Below are 19741 nucleotides of genomic sequence, written 5' to 3'. Positions count from 1 at the left end.
CGTCTATGTTCATAGCAGCACTATTTACAATAGCAAAAATATTGAAACAAGCCAGATGCTTAACAGCAGATGAATATCTAAAGAAATTGTGGCACATCTACACAATGGAATACTATGCAGCTGTTAGAAAAAGTGAAGTCATAAAATATGATTTTACATGGATGAATATGAGACTATTACGCTGAGTGAAATAAGTTAGAGAGATATAGATACACAAAATAATCCCACTTATCTGTAGAATTAAAAAAAAGACAGTATAGTAATAATACCCAGAGACAATAGAGATGAGAGCCAGAAGGACCAGCCCATGATATGAAGCTTACAACAAAGAGTGCAGTTAGAGAAATAACTATACTAACAACTACCATGACAATGATAGAAAGAAAATAGAATGCCTGTCTTGAAGACAGGTAGGGCTGGGGGAGGAGGGAAATGAAGAATGTTGGTGTTAGGAAAGTTACTTGTTGAAGGACAGTGTACATTTTTATAGTTGAAACCCAATTATTAATCTGTAGCCATGGTGCTTAAATAAAAAGAATACAGTAATGAATAAATATTTGAACTAAAATAAAGACAGCTTTTAAAATTACCTTGTATCTAGGTTTATTTTGCAAGTAAGAAAGCAAACTTTCAAATAGGTTATATAATTGTAAAGGTGTCTCTTCAGATGCCTATATGGAGTGGAAGATAGAGGTCTGAGTATTTTTATATCTTTTTATATCTATAAAACTTTTTATTTCTATACAATCTATGTGATAAGGGTCATCTTCCCACCAACATTTTAGTTTAATTTTATTTAAACAAATTTCTGTGTTAATTCAAGTAATTTTAAGTTATCTCTTTTGAATAGAGAAGTAGTTAATGGAAGATAAAATAATTTAGATTTTTTTGTGACAATTATAGCTCCTCAAGCAAAGACCTTAAAAAGAGGACCTTTGATTCAATTATTGCTAAGTTAATTAATAATGGAAGTAGTGTAGACTTGTAAACATTAAGATGTTTTAATAAATAGAAAATATAAACTTATTATTATTTTTCATCTCCATCTCAAGTCAACTCTTAGTTAAATTTATTAATATTATAAATAAGTAGTGCCTGTTCTTAGAAATAGGAAATATTCAATGTTGTTTGAGTAGCTATGTTTATGTTTATTAGTAATCTTCTTAAATTTCTTATATTATCACAGAGATATCACAGAGATATACTTACTACAAATCTCAGTTTCTATTATATTTGATAATTACAGCTCTTTAGTCAAGGTCTATTTTGTCCATAATCCCTTGATCAAGTAAATTTGGCAAGGCTTTGAAGGAGATATAAGCAGAACTTTAAGTCAGGTTCACCTGTCATTTTTATATAATCAAGTTATAAGAAGTAGAGTTAATTATGTACTCCCTCCCACTTGTCATAAATTTTCACAATCATAAGGTATTATAGTCTCTTAAAAAAGGCCTAAGATTTCTCATTTCTAAATAATCAAATAGGAAATTACAAAGCAAAATCAAGATATTCATGCTTTTTTTAATGATATAACATATTCAAAAATTCTAATCACAGATTCTAAAGCATTTTTAGAATATTATATCCTAAGTTCCACTCCTTGACCTCTTGACCTGTGCACAGACTGAGACCTCTAGATTTAGAGGTCTGTTTTTATCATCCAGATTGGAGCAGAAGTCTTCCATACAAAAACACCAAGGGGAGAGAAAATGAACGTGAAAGGAGTCTATAGATAATCTCATGACAATATATTCCAAGGGTAGAGAAACCCTGTATCTCTTAGGCCAAGGGGATTCCCGTTTCGGATGACCCCAATATTGACTGTGCCTATGCAGGGGGGGGGGGGGAGACAAAAAACACTAAATAATCCTTTTTTTTATTTTTTATTATTTTTTTATCTAGTTTTTGTTGATTTCTTTGTTTTGGGGTAGATATTGAAGTAGTTGTCCATTTTTTATTTATATATTTACTTTTTCTTTCTTCTTTTCTTTCTTCCTCTTTGTGCCTTATTCCTATCTCAAGACCATGGCAACTATGTGGTGCATGTTTTTATTGCTACAGTGCTCACTGAATATCTTATTTGATTCCTCTTTTTGAGCTGTTGTGGTGTTTCATTCACCTTCTTCTTTACCCCTTCGTCCCTCAAACCAAGGATGAGAGCCTCTAGAATGATTCTACTCATAGTCGGCGTAGTCGAGTTTTACCCCATTATATCACTTTTCTCTTCCTCAAACAAAACCACAGAACTTGAACTTTCTAGTCCCGCTTCCCAATTATAGGGGGCAGTAATGGAGGCACCAAGACCAAACAGCTATAAGACCACTAAGTAATAAACTAGACACAGAAGGGACCACGCATTCTAGCAGTCCCTGGGGGGAGAGTGGAGGATATGGGAGGCAGGATGGGAGTGGATGTGGGAGGACAATTCGGTGGTGGGAATTCCCCTGGAATATTACTGTGAACAATATGTAAGCCACTATAATTAAAATAAAAATTATATTAAAAAACATAGTAGTTTTAATTTTCTAGAAACTAAAATTATTTATCTTTCTTGTATAATATAAATTTGAGAAGAAAGTAAAATAATTGTAATTAAAAGTATTTTAGGGGGGCTTTAGTGATAGGGTGTTTGCCTTCCACACAACTCACCTTCGATCCCTTTATCTCATCTGATCTCCGAGCCTGCCAGAAATAATTTCTGAGTGCAGAGGCAGGAGTAATTCCTTAGCACCACTGGGTGTGGCCCAAAAGCCAAAAAAAAAAAAAAAAGAAGTCATTTTCACCAAAGCAATGATGAAATATTATGCAGTAAAGCATATATTGTATATAAAATACAAATATATTATCTGCTTATGAATTCAAAATTGAGTAAACAGTATGTAAAGCTTTTTCTGTAACTTGAAAATTTTGAAAGATTTTCTCAAAAGTCTGGATCATTGGATGGCATATGGAGACTGAATTTGATCCATTATACTTCCTATTTCCTAAAACAACAGAAGTAGTCTTTGTGGTTCACAGAAATTTAGGTCCAAATGATTTACACACAGCCTGAGGCCTACTTAGGAAATTAAAAAATAAATAAAATTTGAATTTTGTTTTAAAAAGTTTAACAAACCCCCAAATTATCAATAATTTGAACAATAATTTATAACTTATTGGTATTATATTAAAATATTGTAATCATCTCAATTAGGCACAGAGTTAAAATATTTTGGTATTTGTAAAATAAATGTAACATTGACATAAGCACAATTAAATTTCTAATTATACATTATGTCAACAGAGAAATATTTTTTCCTAAGCATTTCTACCAATCAGATGCAAATGAATGAATAAAGGACTAAAAACTCTTTGAAAGGAACACTTCAGCAAGAATAGTATATATCAGAATATAATTCAGACTTGAATGAACAATTTTGAGCTTCATGGATAAGCAATGACTTATGGAATTAATAGCCTTGAAACCATATTTCCAAAACATATTAAAATTTTCTTTAAATAGTAAGATAGGATAACATAATATCCTTCAGTTACATCCATGTAGCTGCAAATTGTATGCTTGCATTATTCCTTACAACTATGTAGAATTCCATTGTACATATGTACCACATCTTCACGATCTCTTTGTTGTTGAACATCTAGGTTGATTCCAATTCTTGGCTAATGTACAGTGCTTCAATGAATAATAATGTGCACACATCCTTTTATATAAATGTTTTTCTAAATCCTTTTATATAAATGTTTTTGATAGATATCAAAAAAGGAATTTCTAGGTCATATGGCAGTTCAATTTTGAATTATTGAAAAGTAAGCCAGAAGAGGAAGGATAAATACAGAATGGTATTTTTTATTTGTGGTATTTAGAACAACTGCAAGAAGAAATGCAGTGGTCTAAATAGGAGTTGCCTCAAACACCCTTGGCCCCAGAGTATATCGAGGAGGAGAAGGAAAGAAATTGAATAAAGGAGGGAAAACACAAATATAAAAAAATGGGGACCAGGAGCTAATGGATATCAGATGCATTGGTAGTTGCCTCAAACACCCTTGGCCCCACAGTATAGTGAGGAGGAGAAGGAAAGAAATTGAGTGGAAGAGGAGAAACACAAATATAAAAAAGGGGGCCAGGAGCTAATGGATCTCAGGTGCATTGGTAGTGTTAAAAAAGGAAAGAACTAAATATCCAAGCAATGTAAAAGCATTGGCATTACGAGACCCAATCTTTAACAAGCTAAACTTAAAATGTGCCTTTTATCTTGGCAGGCTGATTGGTATAGGATGCAGTTGTGATATTCTGGTGGAGAGAGTTGGACACTGGTGGTGAATGTGGCCCTGGTTCATTGTATGTCTGAAACCCAACTTTGAAGGACTTTGTAAATCACAATATATATATATATATTTTTTTGGTTTTTGGGCCACACCTAGTGACGCTCAGGGGTTATTCCTGGCTATGCGCTCAGAAGTCGCTCCTGCTTGGACACCGGAGATTGAACCGCGGTCCGTCCTAGGCTAGTGCTGGCAAGGCAGACACCTTACTTCTAGCGCCACTGTGCCGGCCCCAGTAAATCACAATATTTTCAATAAAATTATAATTAAGACAAAGAATAAGATTTATTTTCAAATATGTGACATTGAGTATGTTATCACTAATGGTTGAGATGGTTGTCTTCTACTAGATTAAGAAAATTAACCTAGGGGCCAGAGAGATGGCATAGTGGTAGGGCGTTTGCCTTGTATGCAGCCAACCAAGGACCAATGGTGGTTCAAATCCTGGCATCTCATATAACCTCCCGTGCCTGCCAGGGACGATTTCTGAGTGCAGAGCCAGGAGTAAACCCTAAGGGCTGCTGGGTGTGACCCCGCCCCCAATAAAAAGAAAAAGAAAATTAACCTAAATGGAATTTTGCTAAGAAATTTAATACATTTTCTATAATCAGTTACCATCTACTTTATACCTGTTATTATAGAATAAGTGTTTTTTGTTTTGTTTTGTTTGTTTCTTACTCATTAAACTTTGTTTTAATGGGTTTCAAATTTCTGTGACAGTTTTGCTCAAGGTGTTTCCATTTATAAGTTATTGATTTTAAAAACTAATAACTTAAACTGCCACACACACACACACACACACACACACACACACACACACACACACACACACAATTGGTCCACAAAATGTTTTCCTTTCCTTCTGAAAGCTTTATGGTGCATTATTATCATTAACCAGTACTTTATTATTAAACTTAAATAGCCAATTGATCAAACCATTCTCAGACTTTTCATCTACTACCACTGATTAAGACTGGAGTGGCAGGTACAGGAAATAATATTCATTTAGCCTTCTGAGCCTTCTAGGCTGACTTTGTAACTTTGCCAGCTCCAGCTGCTTTCTTGTCCATTGCTTTGATGACACCCACAGCAACAGTCTGCTTCATATCACGAACAGCAAAATGATCCAGGTGAGGATATTCAGGAAAAGTTCTCAACACACGTGAGTTTGCCTGGCACCATATCAACAATGAAAGCATTTTTACCAGACTTCAGGAATTTAGGGCCATCGTGCAGTCCAGCTTTTTCCCAGGACCATCAATTTTCTCCTTCAACTCAGCAAACTTGCAAGCAATATAGGCTGTGTGACAATCCAGCACAGGTGCATAACCAGCACTGATTTGGCCTGAATGGTTCAGGATAATCACCTGAGCAGTGAAGCCTGCTGCCTCCATTGAATAGTCATTTTTGCGATCACCTGCCACTTTGCCGTGACGAACAGACTTTTTTGACATTGAAACCAACTTGTCCCCAGGGAGAGCTTCACTTAGAGCTTCATGGTGCATTTTAACAGACTTGATTTCAGTTGTAACATTGTCTGGAGGTCACATTTGTGACCACCATGCCAGGTTTGAGAATACCAATCTCAACTTGGCCACAGAGACAGTACCAATACCGCCAATCTTGTACACATCCTAAAGAGGCAGGTGAAGGGGTTTGTCAGTTGAACAATTGGGCGACAGGATGCAATCCAGCTGCAAGCAGAGTGGTTTCATTGGCACTGCCATCTTTCGGGGTGCCTTCAAACTATATTATGTTAGTTCTTGGCTCCAGCATACTGTGATCATTCCAACCAGAACTTGGTACAAAAGCTGTGGTGTCTGGGTTGTGGCTGAATTTCTTAATGTAGGTATAACTTCCTTAACCATTTCCTCATACCTATTCTGGCTGAGAGATGGCTCAGTGGAATCCATTTTGTTAACACCAATAATAAGTTGCTTTACACCTTGTGTGTAAGCCAGAAGGACAGGTTTGCGAATCTCTCCATTCTTGGAGATTCCAGCCTCAAATTCAACGCCATCATCAGCAAGAATCAGAGTGGTACAGTCAGCATGCGAGATGCCTGTTGTATCAAATAATTAAGGATGGGGCTGGATGGTGATGGATGGAGGCCTTTGTGCTTAGGCCCCAGCAACATGGCTTCATCCCCCATCCAGCCACTTGGTTTCATCCCCCATCCAGCCGGCGGGTTCCAGGCCCAGGTGAACGGTGTAATTAAGACTCACTCACAGGCAGGCCTCAGGAAGCATTAACTTTATTCATGCCCTATTCACCACATGTGTGTGGCCTATCTCATAACCTTTTAAGCATGCAGCCATTCTAGGCTACCCTGCGTCTTAAACCTTTCAACCATCTTCCCTTTGGCCTCCATCCTGGTCCAAGACCAGAAACAGAGACCCCAAAGCCAGCGAGCTCAGCAGGGCCGAAAGGGCCGAATTCCCTCAGTCCAAGGCTTATCTAACTTTTCCAAGACCCCTCCCAGGAATGGGCCGGGTCTTGCAGGTAAGGTTATACCTAATATCCGGTTCCCAAGACCCCTCCCAGAAATGGGTGGGTCTTAGGTATCAACATTTCCCCCTTTTCTTAATATTTTCATGCACCAACGTAATAGAGTGAAAATTAACATACCAGCCCTTTTCAAAAACATATTATTTTTGCAAAATATACTCTACACCTGTAACTTAAAATTCTCTTAATGCTTTTTCACCAAGCACTATTTCGGAACTTTCATGTTCCTATACTTTTAAACTATATTGGGGGAACTTTTTGTTCCTATAACCTTTCCTACATACAAGTACTACAGCATAAATGCAAACATACATTTTACAAACAGGCTAAGTACATTTAAAATACACACAGTAAAACATTTTGCAATTGAAAATATTAACTGGAAAACAAAACACATTTAAATTATAAAGAAAATGACTTAATTAAGACAAAGATGCAGGCGGTTAGAAATCAGATGTTAAATGGGCTAAAACTGCTAATACTCCTATTTTTTTTTAAACCACTAACTAACTAAAACTTATTCCATCACCAACTATGAGTAAAATATAAGACTACCTGCTTAGTCCCTACACCTAAAATCATAGTTTAGATGATTAATTTGTCCCACGCTGATCTCACCACGTGGCTTCTGTAAACTTTTAAAGTTCAGATGCTGGTTTGTCCCACGCTGATTTTACCACGTGGCTTCCTTTCATAGTTTTAGGCCCCGCAGACGGTTCTGTTGACCATGAGGTTGCAGGTTCCGCTGCCCGCTGCCGGTTCGCTCCTGCTGTTTCACCTTTCTGATTTGTAGGGTGGATTCCAGGCTTGCAGCGGAGCAAAAGCTGAGCTGAGCTGAGCTGAGGCGTTCCTGCTTCTAGGCCGATAGGAGCTTTTCGCCGCTTTTCCCCTCCCGGCGGCACTTAGCAAGCAAGTTTTCGGCCACACCTTTACAGGGCGCTTTTGGATGTTTAGAGTTGTAAAAGTCCAGTCTGAAGTTTTCAAAGTCGAAATCCAAATTCAAGCAGAAGGTTGTTCTCAGAAAAATCAGTCCGCTTTCAATACAGTCTTTTTTCTCCTCCGTTTCCAATTTAGACTTTTAATAAGTTTTTGAAGAGGCCGAGGTTTTTGTTTCTTGTAACAAAGTTTCAGTTCTGGGCCTGGGCCTGGGCTGGAGGTGATGCAAGCTTCCACCTTCCTTGTTTCAATTGCCCTTGTGCCCCCATAAGGGTTGTCGGCTATCTTTGAAAATGGCTTCACGTGGTAGCCCAAGGTTGATGCCTGTGAGTGAGTGATTTCGCCTTTCACCTGGGCCTGGGACCCGCCAGCAGGATGGGGTTGCAGAGCCACGTGGCCTGGGATGGCAGAAAGAAATCCAGCACCATCCACCGCCATCCAGCCCCATCCTTAATTATTTGATACAACAGTGCCCATAATCATATTTTTGATAAAGTCTCTGTGTCCTAAGGCATCGATGAGGGTCACATAGTATATGCTGGTTCCAAACTCCACAGGGAGATATCAATGGTGATACCACATTCATGCTCAACTTTTAGCTTATCCAAGACCCAGGCATAATTAAAGGAGCTCTTTCCCATCTCGGTGGCCTCCTTCTTGAATTTCTCTGTAGTTCTCTTGTTGATGCTGCCACATTTGTAGATAGATGGCCGGTGGCAGTGGACTTGCCAGAGTCTACATGCCCAGTGACGACAAGGTTTATAAGACTCTTTTCCTCTCCAAATTTGGCTCGCCTTTTGCTGTTTGTTTTGCTGTGTTCTGGCAGCAAACCTGTTGTGAAACAAAAAATGATCAGTTATTTTTCAAAGAGATTTGTATTGCATCATTTTAATTATTCATTCATGCTCCTAAGCAGTATATATAATATAACATTTCCTGTATAAAACAAACTTTCTATTTCTTAGGATAAAATATTCTCTATTTATAAATCTGTTCATATTTCTATTTAAATTTTCTTAATTTTCTTCATTGTTAATAAATTTTACATCTGTAGCTATTGTATATTCCATGGAAATTCTAAATGTATTACTACAGAATTTTGGTAAGTTTTTTTTTTTGGGGGGTGGGAACACTTGGCTGTGCTGTGTGCATACAAAACATGCACCTTCCCCACGGTTTTATAGCTTCAGCTCCAAGAATTCTTTTAAAAAGCTTTATGACAAAAAGATGATAATGCTACAATATTATCCAATTATTTAAATTTTGTTTTGCTGTGTTTTGTTTTTGAGTCACATCTGGCACGCTCAGGGGATACCCTTGGCTCTGCGCTCAGAAATCGCTCCTTGCAGACTCAGGGAACTACATGGGATGACAGGAATCAAACTGGGTCTGTCCTGTGTTGACTGCATGCAAGGCAAACACCTTACTGCTAAGCGATCTCTCCATCCCCTTAGTTAAATATATTTGTTTGTCAAATAACTATGAGATAAATCAGTTAGATACATGAGAATAGGCTGTATAATGTGTTGTATTAAATGCTTTTAATTATTTTATTTGCATTGTTTAATATTTCAAGGCTATTAATATTTAAAGATTAACCTTTATTAATTTATTTTACGATAATTCCATTTTCTTATAACGTTAACTATTGCTGGAACAATTAATATAAAATAAATTTATTTTATGTATGGAGGGGAAGGCAAAATAGTGTGGGGGTACCTAAGGATGGTGGAGGAAAGGGAACACTGGTGGTAATATTGGCATAGCAATGTTGTATACCTGAAACAACACTATTATGGATCATAGTGTCTTAATAAAAATTTTTAAAAATCTTGGGTTGCACTGGTGAAGGAATTTATATATATATATATATATATCTGTATATATTTAAAAAAAAAAAGAAATAAGGCCTCCCAATTCTTACCACAGGCTGTGTTCTTTACACTGACTGTACAGAAAGAGGAGGTACAGTAAATGCACCCCATATACACCTTAACCCAGGCCCTTTGTCTGGTCTGTATTGTGAATTAGGGGACAAAAAAAAAAAGAAATAAAAAGAAAAGAAATTTCTTGGATTTTTTTTTTTTTTTTGGTTTTTGGGTCACACCCGTTTGACACTCAGGGGTTACTCCGGGCTATGCAGTCAGAAATTGCCCCTGGCTTGGGGGTGCCATATGGGAGGCCGGGGGATCGAACTGCGGTCCATCCTACGCTAGCGCTTGCAAGGCATACACCTTACCTCTAGCGCCACCTTCCTGGTCCCAAATTCTTGAATTTTTATTTGAAGATTATGTAGCACTCTTAATGCATGTTTTATATTTGTATTTAAATGCAATTTTTTAATTATTTTTGAGGTAGACAAACACAGCAGTGTCCACAGACTGTTTATAGATCTCTATGCATATAACCTGGAAATAGTCAGTGGACTATAATTGGTTCTGAAAAATATAAACTAGGGTTAATGATAAGGCAGACTTATATAAGTATTCACTTATAAAAAGTGATGTACCCCTTCACTTCCTTTTTATTTTTTGATCTGTGGACCAGTACTTTGAGGTCTGTATTCAGAAGTTTGTCTGAAATATAGCTAATCATCTAGTTCTCTCTCTCTCTCTCTCTCTCTGTCTCTCTCTCTCTGTCTCTCCCTCTCTGTCTCTCTCTCTGTCTCTCTTTCTCACCTCAGATAACTCATAAGTAGAATTGGGGTCAAAACGTGAAGTTTAAAAAAGAAAATTCTGGGGGCTGGAGTGATGGCACAGAAGTAGAGTGTTTGCCTTGCACCCAGCTGACATAGGACGGACTCTGGTTAGATCTCCCAGCATCCCATATGGTTCCCTGAGCCAGGAGCAATCTTTCTGAGAGCAGTTCTAGGAGTAACTCCTGAGCATCACCAGGTGTGGCCCAAAATCAAAACAAAACAATTGCAGCTCCTGTATGCAAAGATGCAAAGCAAAGCATGAGCTCTAGGCTAATGATAGTCAAGATTATATTTGATATCTCACAGTTGATATTTTATTAGGATTATTAACTTTAGTTTAGAGAAGCATTCTTTTTTCCTAATGTCACACATTTAAGAATAAATATGAGATAAATCAGCAATCTACAAACAAGATGTAGCTAAGATTTAGAAAAGCCTCAAACCCTAATAATAGGGCTATATTACATAGCATAAAATGAATATTTAGGGAAAGATATCACTTCCTTAAAAAAAGACAATAAAACAATATATAGACAATAGCATATGAAAATTGTTTATTATTTATTGGAAAATAAAAAATTGACAATGAGATAGTATTACACAAAAGTGAGAATTGTCTATATTAAAATATGCCTTATGCAACCTGTATTTGTGAGGAAGCAATAAAAAAGGATCCCTATTACAGTTACTGGGAATGCCATCTGGCACAATAGCTGTGGAAAATAGCATAGACACTGGAGTTGGGGAGATAGTACAATAGGTATAGCAGTTGCCTTATAAACAGCAGAGCTGGTTTCTCTCTCTAGCAACACATATGGTTTCCAGAACAATCTAAGAGATATCCGTGAGTACAGATGCTAGGAGTAAGCCTTGAACATTGACAGATATTGCCCAAGAACCAAAACAAACAATAAAATGACATGTAGTCTTCTAAAAAAGTATTTTTTAAAGTCCTATGTAACTCAGTGATTTAATTCTCTTGGGATATGTATTATAAGAATAATAACTTAAAAGCTTATATATATTTGTATTAATTGCAATATTACTTACCTAGCTGCAAAATAATTAGGTGCACAAAAAAGATGAATGGATAAAGCTTGTGAAATTAATACACATTGGGTTGCTATTCACCTACAAAAATATTTTAGTATTTTTACTACAATTTGAGTACATATCGAATTGTCCTGTAGAGTTAATATAATTCAAAATTTGAGCTATTATTTATAATCTATCATAGTATAAAATTTATTCTATTAAGTAAATTTGTATGAATTATCAATTTGTTAATTTTCTAAAATTGACTAAGAAGTTGTATGTCATAAAATGCACCTTTAATAAACTAAGTGGTAGATATGATTTTATGTATTTGTGAGTCTAATATTTAGAAACAGATTGAGTAGAAACAGTATTGACTCATTCAAAATTAATTATAGTGATATGTTTCATTTAACTCATCTAAATTCCAAGGGTAACGTAATTGCATGAAAACACACAGTGTGAAGAAGATGATGCATTTCATCAAAGCATTGAATACATGTTCCCTTCGTTTCTCAGAACAGTTTTCAGAAATTAATTTATAGGAGACAATTCCTCACACAATGGCTTTTATATTCTCTTTCCAATGAAAATAGTTTAGAATGTCAATTTATCAGAGTTTTCAACAAAACGTAATAGTAAAGCAATTTATTTGAGTATTGAAGCCCTGTGAAAATTTTTCATTATTTCAAAAGTCCTTTCCCAAGAAAAATAAAATTTATAAATCAAATAACTTTTTACATATGTTTTCTTATGTGAATTATTAAAATTAATAAAGAAATCAAATATTTGTGTTTGAAAAACATTTTAGAACCATGCAACTATTAATAAGAAAATAGTTGGTATTTATTATGATTGCATTTGAGATGTGCTTGAACTCAACTATTATATTTACAACACAAAGTGAAATAAAGATAATTTTATGACATTTAAGGTAAGATTCCAAGTTTCCAAGAGGGTGTAATAGAACAAATTCTTTAAATCATAACAGAAAGTGTGAAAAAACTGTCAAACTGTAAGTTCATAAAGTTACAAAACACATGAATCCTGAACTCTTAAGGACCAAAATCTACACATAAATTTAAGTGAAATATTCATGATGCATATTTTGACAGAAAAAATTATAGAAAAATGGATATAAAACCAAAAAGAGTATCTTGAATTTATTTTAATGTCCTAGAGATAAATCATTGTAAAACATGAGAGATGGTGGTTTAAGGATATCTTCTTATCTTTGTTTTCAGGACAGTAACTTGCTTTAGAGATAAAAGCATCATTTATCTGAATTCTGATTTAGAAAAATGTAATAAGTAGCACAGCAAGATAGAAGCAATGGGTACTCTGCACATTAAAGTTAGAATTTATAGTGATTCAGTGTGCTGCTATGGACCTATTAATTGGCCTCTAAAATATTTGAACAGTGAATGAGAGAAAACATTCTAACCTCTGAATATAATAGCTCTGACTTTTATTACCCACATATTTAAGACTGATTATAGATGTTAGTATGCTTCTTCTTTTCTTCCTTCCTCCCTTCCTTCCTCCCTCCCTTCCTGTCTTCTTTCCTACCTTCCTTCATTCCTTCTTTCCATCCTTGTTTCCAACCTGCCTCCCTTCATTCCCACCTTCCACCCTCCCTTTCTTACTCACTTTTCACTTTCTTCCTCCTTCCTTCCCTCCCTCCTTCACTCCGTTTCTCTTTCTTCCATCTCTCCTTTCTTTCTCCTTATTTATCCTCATCCTCCCTCCCTTCCTGCCTTCCTTCCTCCTTCCCTTCCTTCCTTCCTTCCTTCCTTCCTTCCTTCCTTCCTTCCTTCCTTCCTTCCTTCCTTCCTTCCTTCCTTCCTTCCTTCCTTCCTTCCTTAATCTTGCTTCCTTCCTTCTTTCATTCTGTTCGTCCTCCTCCTTCTCCTCCATTTCACCCTCCCTCCCTTCCTTCTTTCCAACCTGCCTCCCTTTCCTTCCCACCTCCCACCCTCCCTTTCTTACTCCCCTTTTCACTTTCTCCCTCCTTCCTTCTCTCCCTCCTTCCCTCCCACTTTCCCTTTCTTTCTTCGCTCATTTCTTCCTCCCTCTTTTCCTCATCTTTCCTTCTTCCATTTCTTCCTTCCTCCCTTTCTCCTTCCCTTGCTCCCTTTCTCCCACCCTCCCTCCTTCTCTCCCTCCCTTCCTTCCTCCCTCCTTCTCTCCCTCCCTTCCTTCCTCCCTTCCTTCCTCCCTCTCTCCCTCCCTTCCTCCCACCCTCCCTCCCTTCATTTTTTCCTTCCTTCCTTCCTTCCTTCCTTCCTTCCTTCCTTCCTTCCTTCCTTCCTTCCTTCCTTCCTTCCTTCCTTCCTTCCTTCCTTCCTTCCTTCCTTCCTTCCTTCCTCCTTTCCTTCCTTCCTTCATTCCATCCTCCCTTCTTTCTTTTAGGTTATTAGACCAAAGACACAATGCTTGGGTCTACTACTAGTTTGGTACTTTTGTGTCTCTGCCACAATGTCTAGAGCACAGACTACTGACTGAGTCCAGGTTTCCTATATGAAGAGCATTTCATTCAAACCTTTGTGGTATCTACTGTTTGTTTATTATTTATTTATTTATTTATTTATTTAGGGCCACACCTGGTGACGCTCAGGGGTTACTTCTGGCTATGTCCTCAGAAATCGCTCCTGGCTTGAGGACCAAATGGGACACAAGGGATCGAACCACAGTCCTGGGTCAGCCGCATGCTTCACCATCGTTCAGGCACCATATACTGGTTTTTAGTTCACTATTGTCAAGTCACACTACTAGTCATATAAGATACTTTTTCTCAAAGTAACCTTTTTTTTAAATTTTTTTAGTATTTGGAGTTAGTCCTGGTTTTGTGCTCAGAAATCACTACTGGTAATGGGGCCGAATGGGATGCTGGAGATTGAACCTAAATTGGCTATGTGAAAGGCAAATGCCCTACCTTCTGTGCTATTACTCAGGCTTCCCAAAGTAAAGATTCTTTCATATGTTGAGTGTATCTAACTAGGTGAAAATAACAAAAGATAATGTGATTTACATAATTGTAACAATAGATGTAATAAACAATTTAAAGAAAATGAATTTTGAGTAAGTATGCAGCATATAAAGAGAAATCAAATAATGGTTCTCAAAAAGTAATTTTTACAGAGATTCTAGAAAGAAGTAATGAGCAACTACATTACAGATTTTCAGGCAAAGCACACACAGAGAAAGAATATACTAAGGATATGTGAAGTTGTCAGACTAGAAATTTATGGCAAGGACAAATTAGAAAATGCAAATGATTAGTACTTTACTTGCAGATTTGTTAGTTGGTGAAGTTGTTTGAATAGGAAAATCACATAATCTGATATGTCATTATGATTAGTAGATAGAAATCTGTTTTACACAAAGAGCAACAGCAGGAAGATTAATTAGTAGGACAATGTAGTAAAAGAGGTGAAAGAATGTGTGGATTAGACATGGTGTTACCATGGTTATAGTGAGACACGTTCATCAATGAGATGTGGTTTGAAATTACAAGATCCTGAGATGCACTAATGAGATCACTCTAGAATGTGAAATAACAGAAGTCAACGAAAGATGATCTCAAGTTTGTAGAAGCTATCATTTTGAGTATTTAATATATATATATATATATATATATATATATATGTTAGGGCACTGATTTGAAGAGATGGGTATAATTATGATTGCTGTTCTAGTTATAGAGGTAAATTTCCAGTATATTTTTGATAATAGTCCCTTAACTGATAGATATTGGGTGAATAGTCTCTCCCATTCTGTGAGTGGCTGTTGTATCCTAGGCACTACTTCCTTTGAGGTGCAGATGCTTCTAAGCTTAATATATTCCCATCTGTTTATCTCTGCTTCCACTTGATTAGAGAGTGATATTTCCTCCTTGAAGATGTCTTTAGTCTCAATGTCATGGAGTGTTTTACTTATGTATTGTTCTATATACCTTATGCTTTTGGGTCTGATATCAAGGTCTTTAATTCATTTGGATTTGACCTCTGTCCATGGTGATAGATGTAGGTCTCATTTCACTTATTTTGCATGTTACCAATCAGATGTGCCAACACCACTTCTTGAAGAGAGTTTCCTTGCTCCATTTTGGATTCCTTGCCTCTTTATCAAAGATTAGTTCATTGTATGTCTGGGGCATATTCTCTGAATACTCAAGTTTATTCAACTGAGGGTCTGTCTTTATTTCTATACCATGCTGTTTTAATGACTATAGCTTTTTTTAATACAATTTAAAGTTAGGGAAAGTAATGCCTCCCATATTCCTTTTCCTAGGGGTTGCTCTAGTTATTCACTGGTGTTTATTGTTATAAATGAATTTTAGGAGTGTTTAATCTACTTCTTTGATGAATGTCATGGTTATCTTTAGAGGGGATTATACTAAATATGTACAATGTTTTAGGGAGTATTTCAATTATAATGATGTTAATCCTCCCAATGCATGAGCCAGGTATGTGTCTCCAATTTCATGTGTCCTCTTTTATTTCTTAAGCAGGGTTTTGTTTTTTATTTTGGGGGTGTATCCTTTTTTTTTTTTTTGTTTTTAATTTTTGGGCCACACCCGGTGAGGCTCACAGTTAACTCCAGACCATGTGTTCAGAAATAGTTCCTGGGTTTGGGGACCATATGAGATATTAGGGATTGAACCGAATCTGTCCTGGGTCAACTTCATGCAAGAAAAATGCCCTACCACTGTGCTATCACTCTGGTCTCCCTATTCCCCCCTTTGTTTTTGAAGCAAGGTTTTCTTTGTATAAGACCTTTAATCTCTTTAGTGAAGTTGACTCCAAGATATTCGAGTTTGTGTGACACTAATGTGAATGGAATTGATTTTTTAAATTTTTTTGTTTGTTATTTTTTTTGTTTTTTCTGGGTTCATGGTTTTTGATCCTTATATAATCTATTTTAAACTGTTTGCCTTGACTCTGTTCTTTTTTTTTCCTCTTTGATGGAATTGTTTTTTAATGTTCATTTCTTCTCTATCATTATTGATGTACAGAGGGCCATTGATTTTTGCATGTTAACTTGGTAGCCTGCCACTTTACTATATGAAACTATTGTTTCTGGAAGCTTTTTGTTAGAGTCTTTAGGGTTTTCTAAATATAGTGTCATGTCATCTGCAAACAGTGAAAGCTTGATTTATTCCATTCCTATCTGGATGCCCTTAATATCTTTTTCTTGCCTAATCTCTATGGCAATAACTTCCAGCATTATGTTGAATAGGAGGGATAAAAGAGAGTATCCTTATCTTGAACCAGATTTCAGAGGAAAGGCTGAGAGAACTTAACAAGAAAAAAACATTTAACCCCATCAAAAAATGGGGAAAATAAATGAACAGACAATCTTAAAGAAGAAATACAAATGGCCAAAAGGCACATAAAAAATGCTCCACATTACTATTCAATCATTAGGGATATGCAAATCAAAACAACAATGAGGTACCATCTAATGCCACAGAGATGGACACATATCACAAAGTCTAAGAACATTGGTGCTAGTCCATTCTTTATGAAAAATAATACGGAGATTCCTCAAAATACTGGAAATTGAGCTCCATATGATCCAGCTATATCACTCCTGGGTATACACCCTAGGAACACAAAAATACAATACAAAAAATCCCTTCCTCACACCAATATACACTGCTGCACTATTTACAATAGCTAGATTCTGGAAACAAACAAGATACCCTTCAACAGATCAGTTGTCAGAAGAAGTGAAGTCATGAAATTTTCCTGTACATGGATGTACATGGAGTCTATTATGCTGAGTGAAATAATTCAGAGGGAGAAAGATATACAGAGAATAATCTCACTCATCTATGGGTTTTAAGAAAAATAAAAGACATTATTGCAATAATATCTAGACACCATAGATATAAGGACTGGAAGAACTGGCTCATGAAATGAAGCTACAAAGAGTAGTGAGTCCAGTTAAAGAAATAACTACACTGACAACTATGGTGACAATTTCAATAAGTGAGAGAAGTAGCATGCCAATCTACAATACAGGCAGAGGTGGGGGAATATTGGGGCATTGGTAATGGGAATGTTGCAATGGTGAAAGGGGTGTTCTTTATATGACTAAAACCAAACTACAATTATATATGTAATCAAGTGCTTAAATAAAGATTATTATTAAACAAAAGAAGAAGTCAATTAACCTTTACAATAGGGAATTGTTTAACAAAAGTCTCCTATCTAAAAAAACAGAGCTCTAAAGCATAAGAAGCTAAAGATAATTTGATTCAATGTCCTCATATAATAACATAAAATTATTCTTGATTTTTATCTAACATTTTATTAATTATGTCAACATTTGACAATACAAAATCAAACCTTCACCTCATTTAAGGCTTACAATATACCTGGGTTAGGAGGAAAATGTTATGTCTTCTTTCTGTATATTTTTTATAATATGACAATAAAAATTAATATAAAATATATAATTTCTAAAAATCACTCATAATTTTAAAATTAAATGTATTTTAAATTTTAAATAAATAACATTATTTTAATGACTAATATGCATATTAGAATGTAATCTTAGCACTGCTATAAGACACATCCCAACAGTTATTTTAGATAAAATTACTTGATACTGTTTTAATTTTTATAAAACTCTGCATGGGTAAGAATGTACAGGACATTTATCTTGCTCTCAGCTTTAAGTCTTCAAGCATTTCCAAGAATGACCTAAAATTACTAATATATAAAATAAAGTATCAATGAATATTAAGCTAAATGAAATAACTAATAAAATTAAACAGTTATTAGAGGGATTTACTCATAGTTGAAAGTGAATAACTAAGGCATAAGTCCAGGAAAGTTAATAAGTAAAACTAATCTATATAAAATAGATCAAAAAATTATGGTGCTTACTATAAGAAATGTAAACAATGCTGAGAGGAATGGTACATAAACTGCTGATGGGACAGCTCTAAATTTGGGTGGTAGAAATGATAAAAATGAAAGAGATATCTGTGAGGACTCTTCCTGAAAATTGTACTATATAAATTGAAACCTAAGACCCTAGATAAATTAAGTTTCAAATGATTTATATAAAATTTCTACAAGAAATTAACTTTTTAATGGCTGCATGAGGTTTCTCAGTTTCAAAATATAAACGATTATTATAAAATTTCTTGGAAATGTGTCAGTGTCTAATTATTGTATTTACTTGAATGTAGTATACATCTAGGCATGTGATTGCAGATAAAATAAAATGCTCCTAAATGTTATATATGTTCAAATTAAAAATTCCTACTATACTTAGGCAGAATCCAATATAAATTCTAAGATTAAAATCTATGCCTAAATTCTAAGCATTAGATGTATATTGTTTCCATTAAAACCTAAGGTAACTTTTTACTTTGGAATATATTAATATTTTTCTTATTTTCTGAATATATTTGGGTAGATTATGCTTTTCTTATATGTCTCATGATCTAATTAAATAATTCTATTTTTATCTTGTTTATAAAAACTATATAAATAGTTTGATGATGACTAAACCACTTAAGATAGAAGGTATTTTAAGGTTCATTAAACATATACATATATTGGTTCCTTTCATTGAATTTTGATAATGTGTTAATAAATTTACTTATTCTAATGTGTTAGAACTCCATATTTTTATACAGTGCAACATTTAATTAATTGTTAATGTTAAAATGACATTTTATTGCTTGATATTCCTTTTATTTGTACTACTCATGACACTAACTCATGAACTGTCTCTACCTCTATAATATAGATAGGTAAATAAGGTCTATATTAAATAATACTTGTATTTTATTTTAAAAAATTAATCTTATGTATTTATTCATATATATAGTTATATCACTTTTTCTATTATGCAGTTGCTTAAATATTGGATTTTTAAAAATTTTATAGGATACAAATTTGCCTCTTCTTGCAAATCTACCATAAAATTGAAAACAATAATTTTAACAAATATTGACTAAACATCTTAATCATGTAACATAATAAAGGTTTCTAGTTAATAATCAGCTAATATAGAATTGAGTTATCATCAACAATATTTTTCTGTATTTATTATATGCATATTTCATAATTTGATGTTATTACTAATTTAACTACTCACATAAAACACTATTACACTATTATTAATGTTACTGTGTTAATATTAGTGTAATGCGTTAATGTATATGCTTTTGTAGTATCTTCATTTTTTAAAAAATGACAGTAGTAGTAATAGAGC

The 19741-nt window shown here is 35.0% G+C and overlaps 1 non-coding gene and 1 pseudogene across 1 annotated transcript; one reads left to right on the top strand and one right to left on the bottom strand.

Annotated features, from left to right (window-relative positions):
• Positions 1-5324: 5324 nt before the first annotated feature.
• The window catches only part of LOC126018583 (elongation factor 1-alpha 1-like), a 44083-nt pseudogene continuing 29666 nt past the window's right edge, over positions 5325-19741 (bottom strand).
• LOC126019322 (small nucleolar RNA SNORA51) lies at positions 9675-9807 on the top strand. The gene has a single exon (XR_007499049.1). It is a non-coding gene; the product is annotated as a small nucleolar RNA SNORA51 (small nucleolar RNA).

This window comes from Suncus etruscus, chromosome 9 (genome assembly GCF_024139225.1).
Source record: "Suncus etruscus isolate mSunEtr1 chromosome 9, mSunEtr1.pri.cur, whole genome shotgun sequence".
Classification (NCBI taxonomy): Eukaryota; Metazoa; Chordata; class Mammalia; order Eulipotyphla; family Soricidae; genus Suncus; species Suncus etruscus.
Note: the sequence above shows the minus strand (reverse complement) of the source record. Positions and strands in the feature narration are given on the sequence as shown.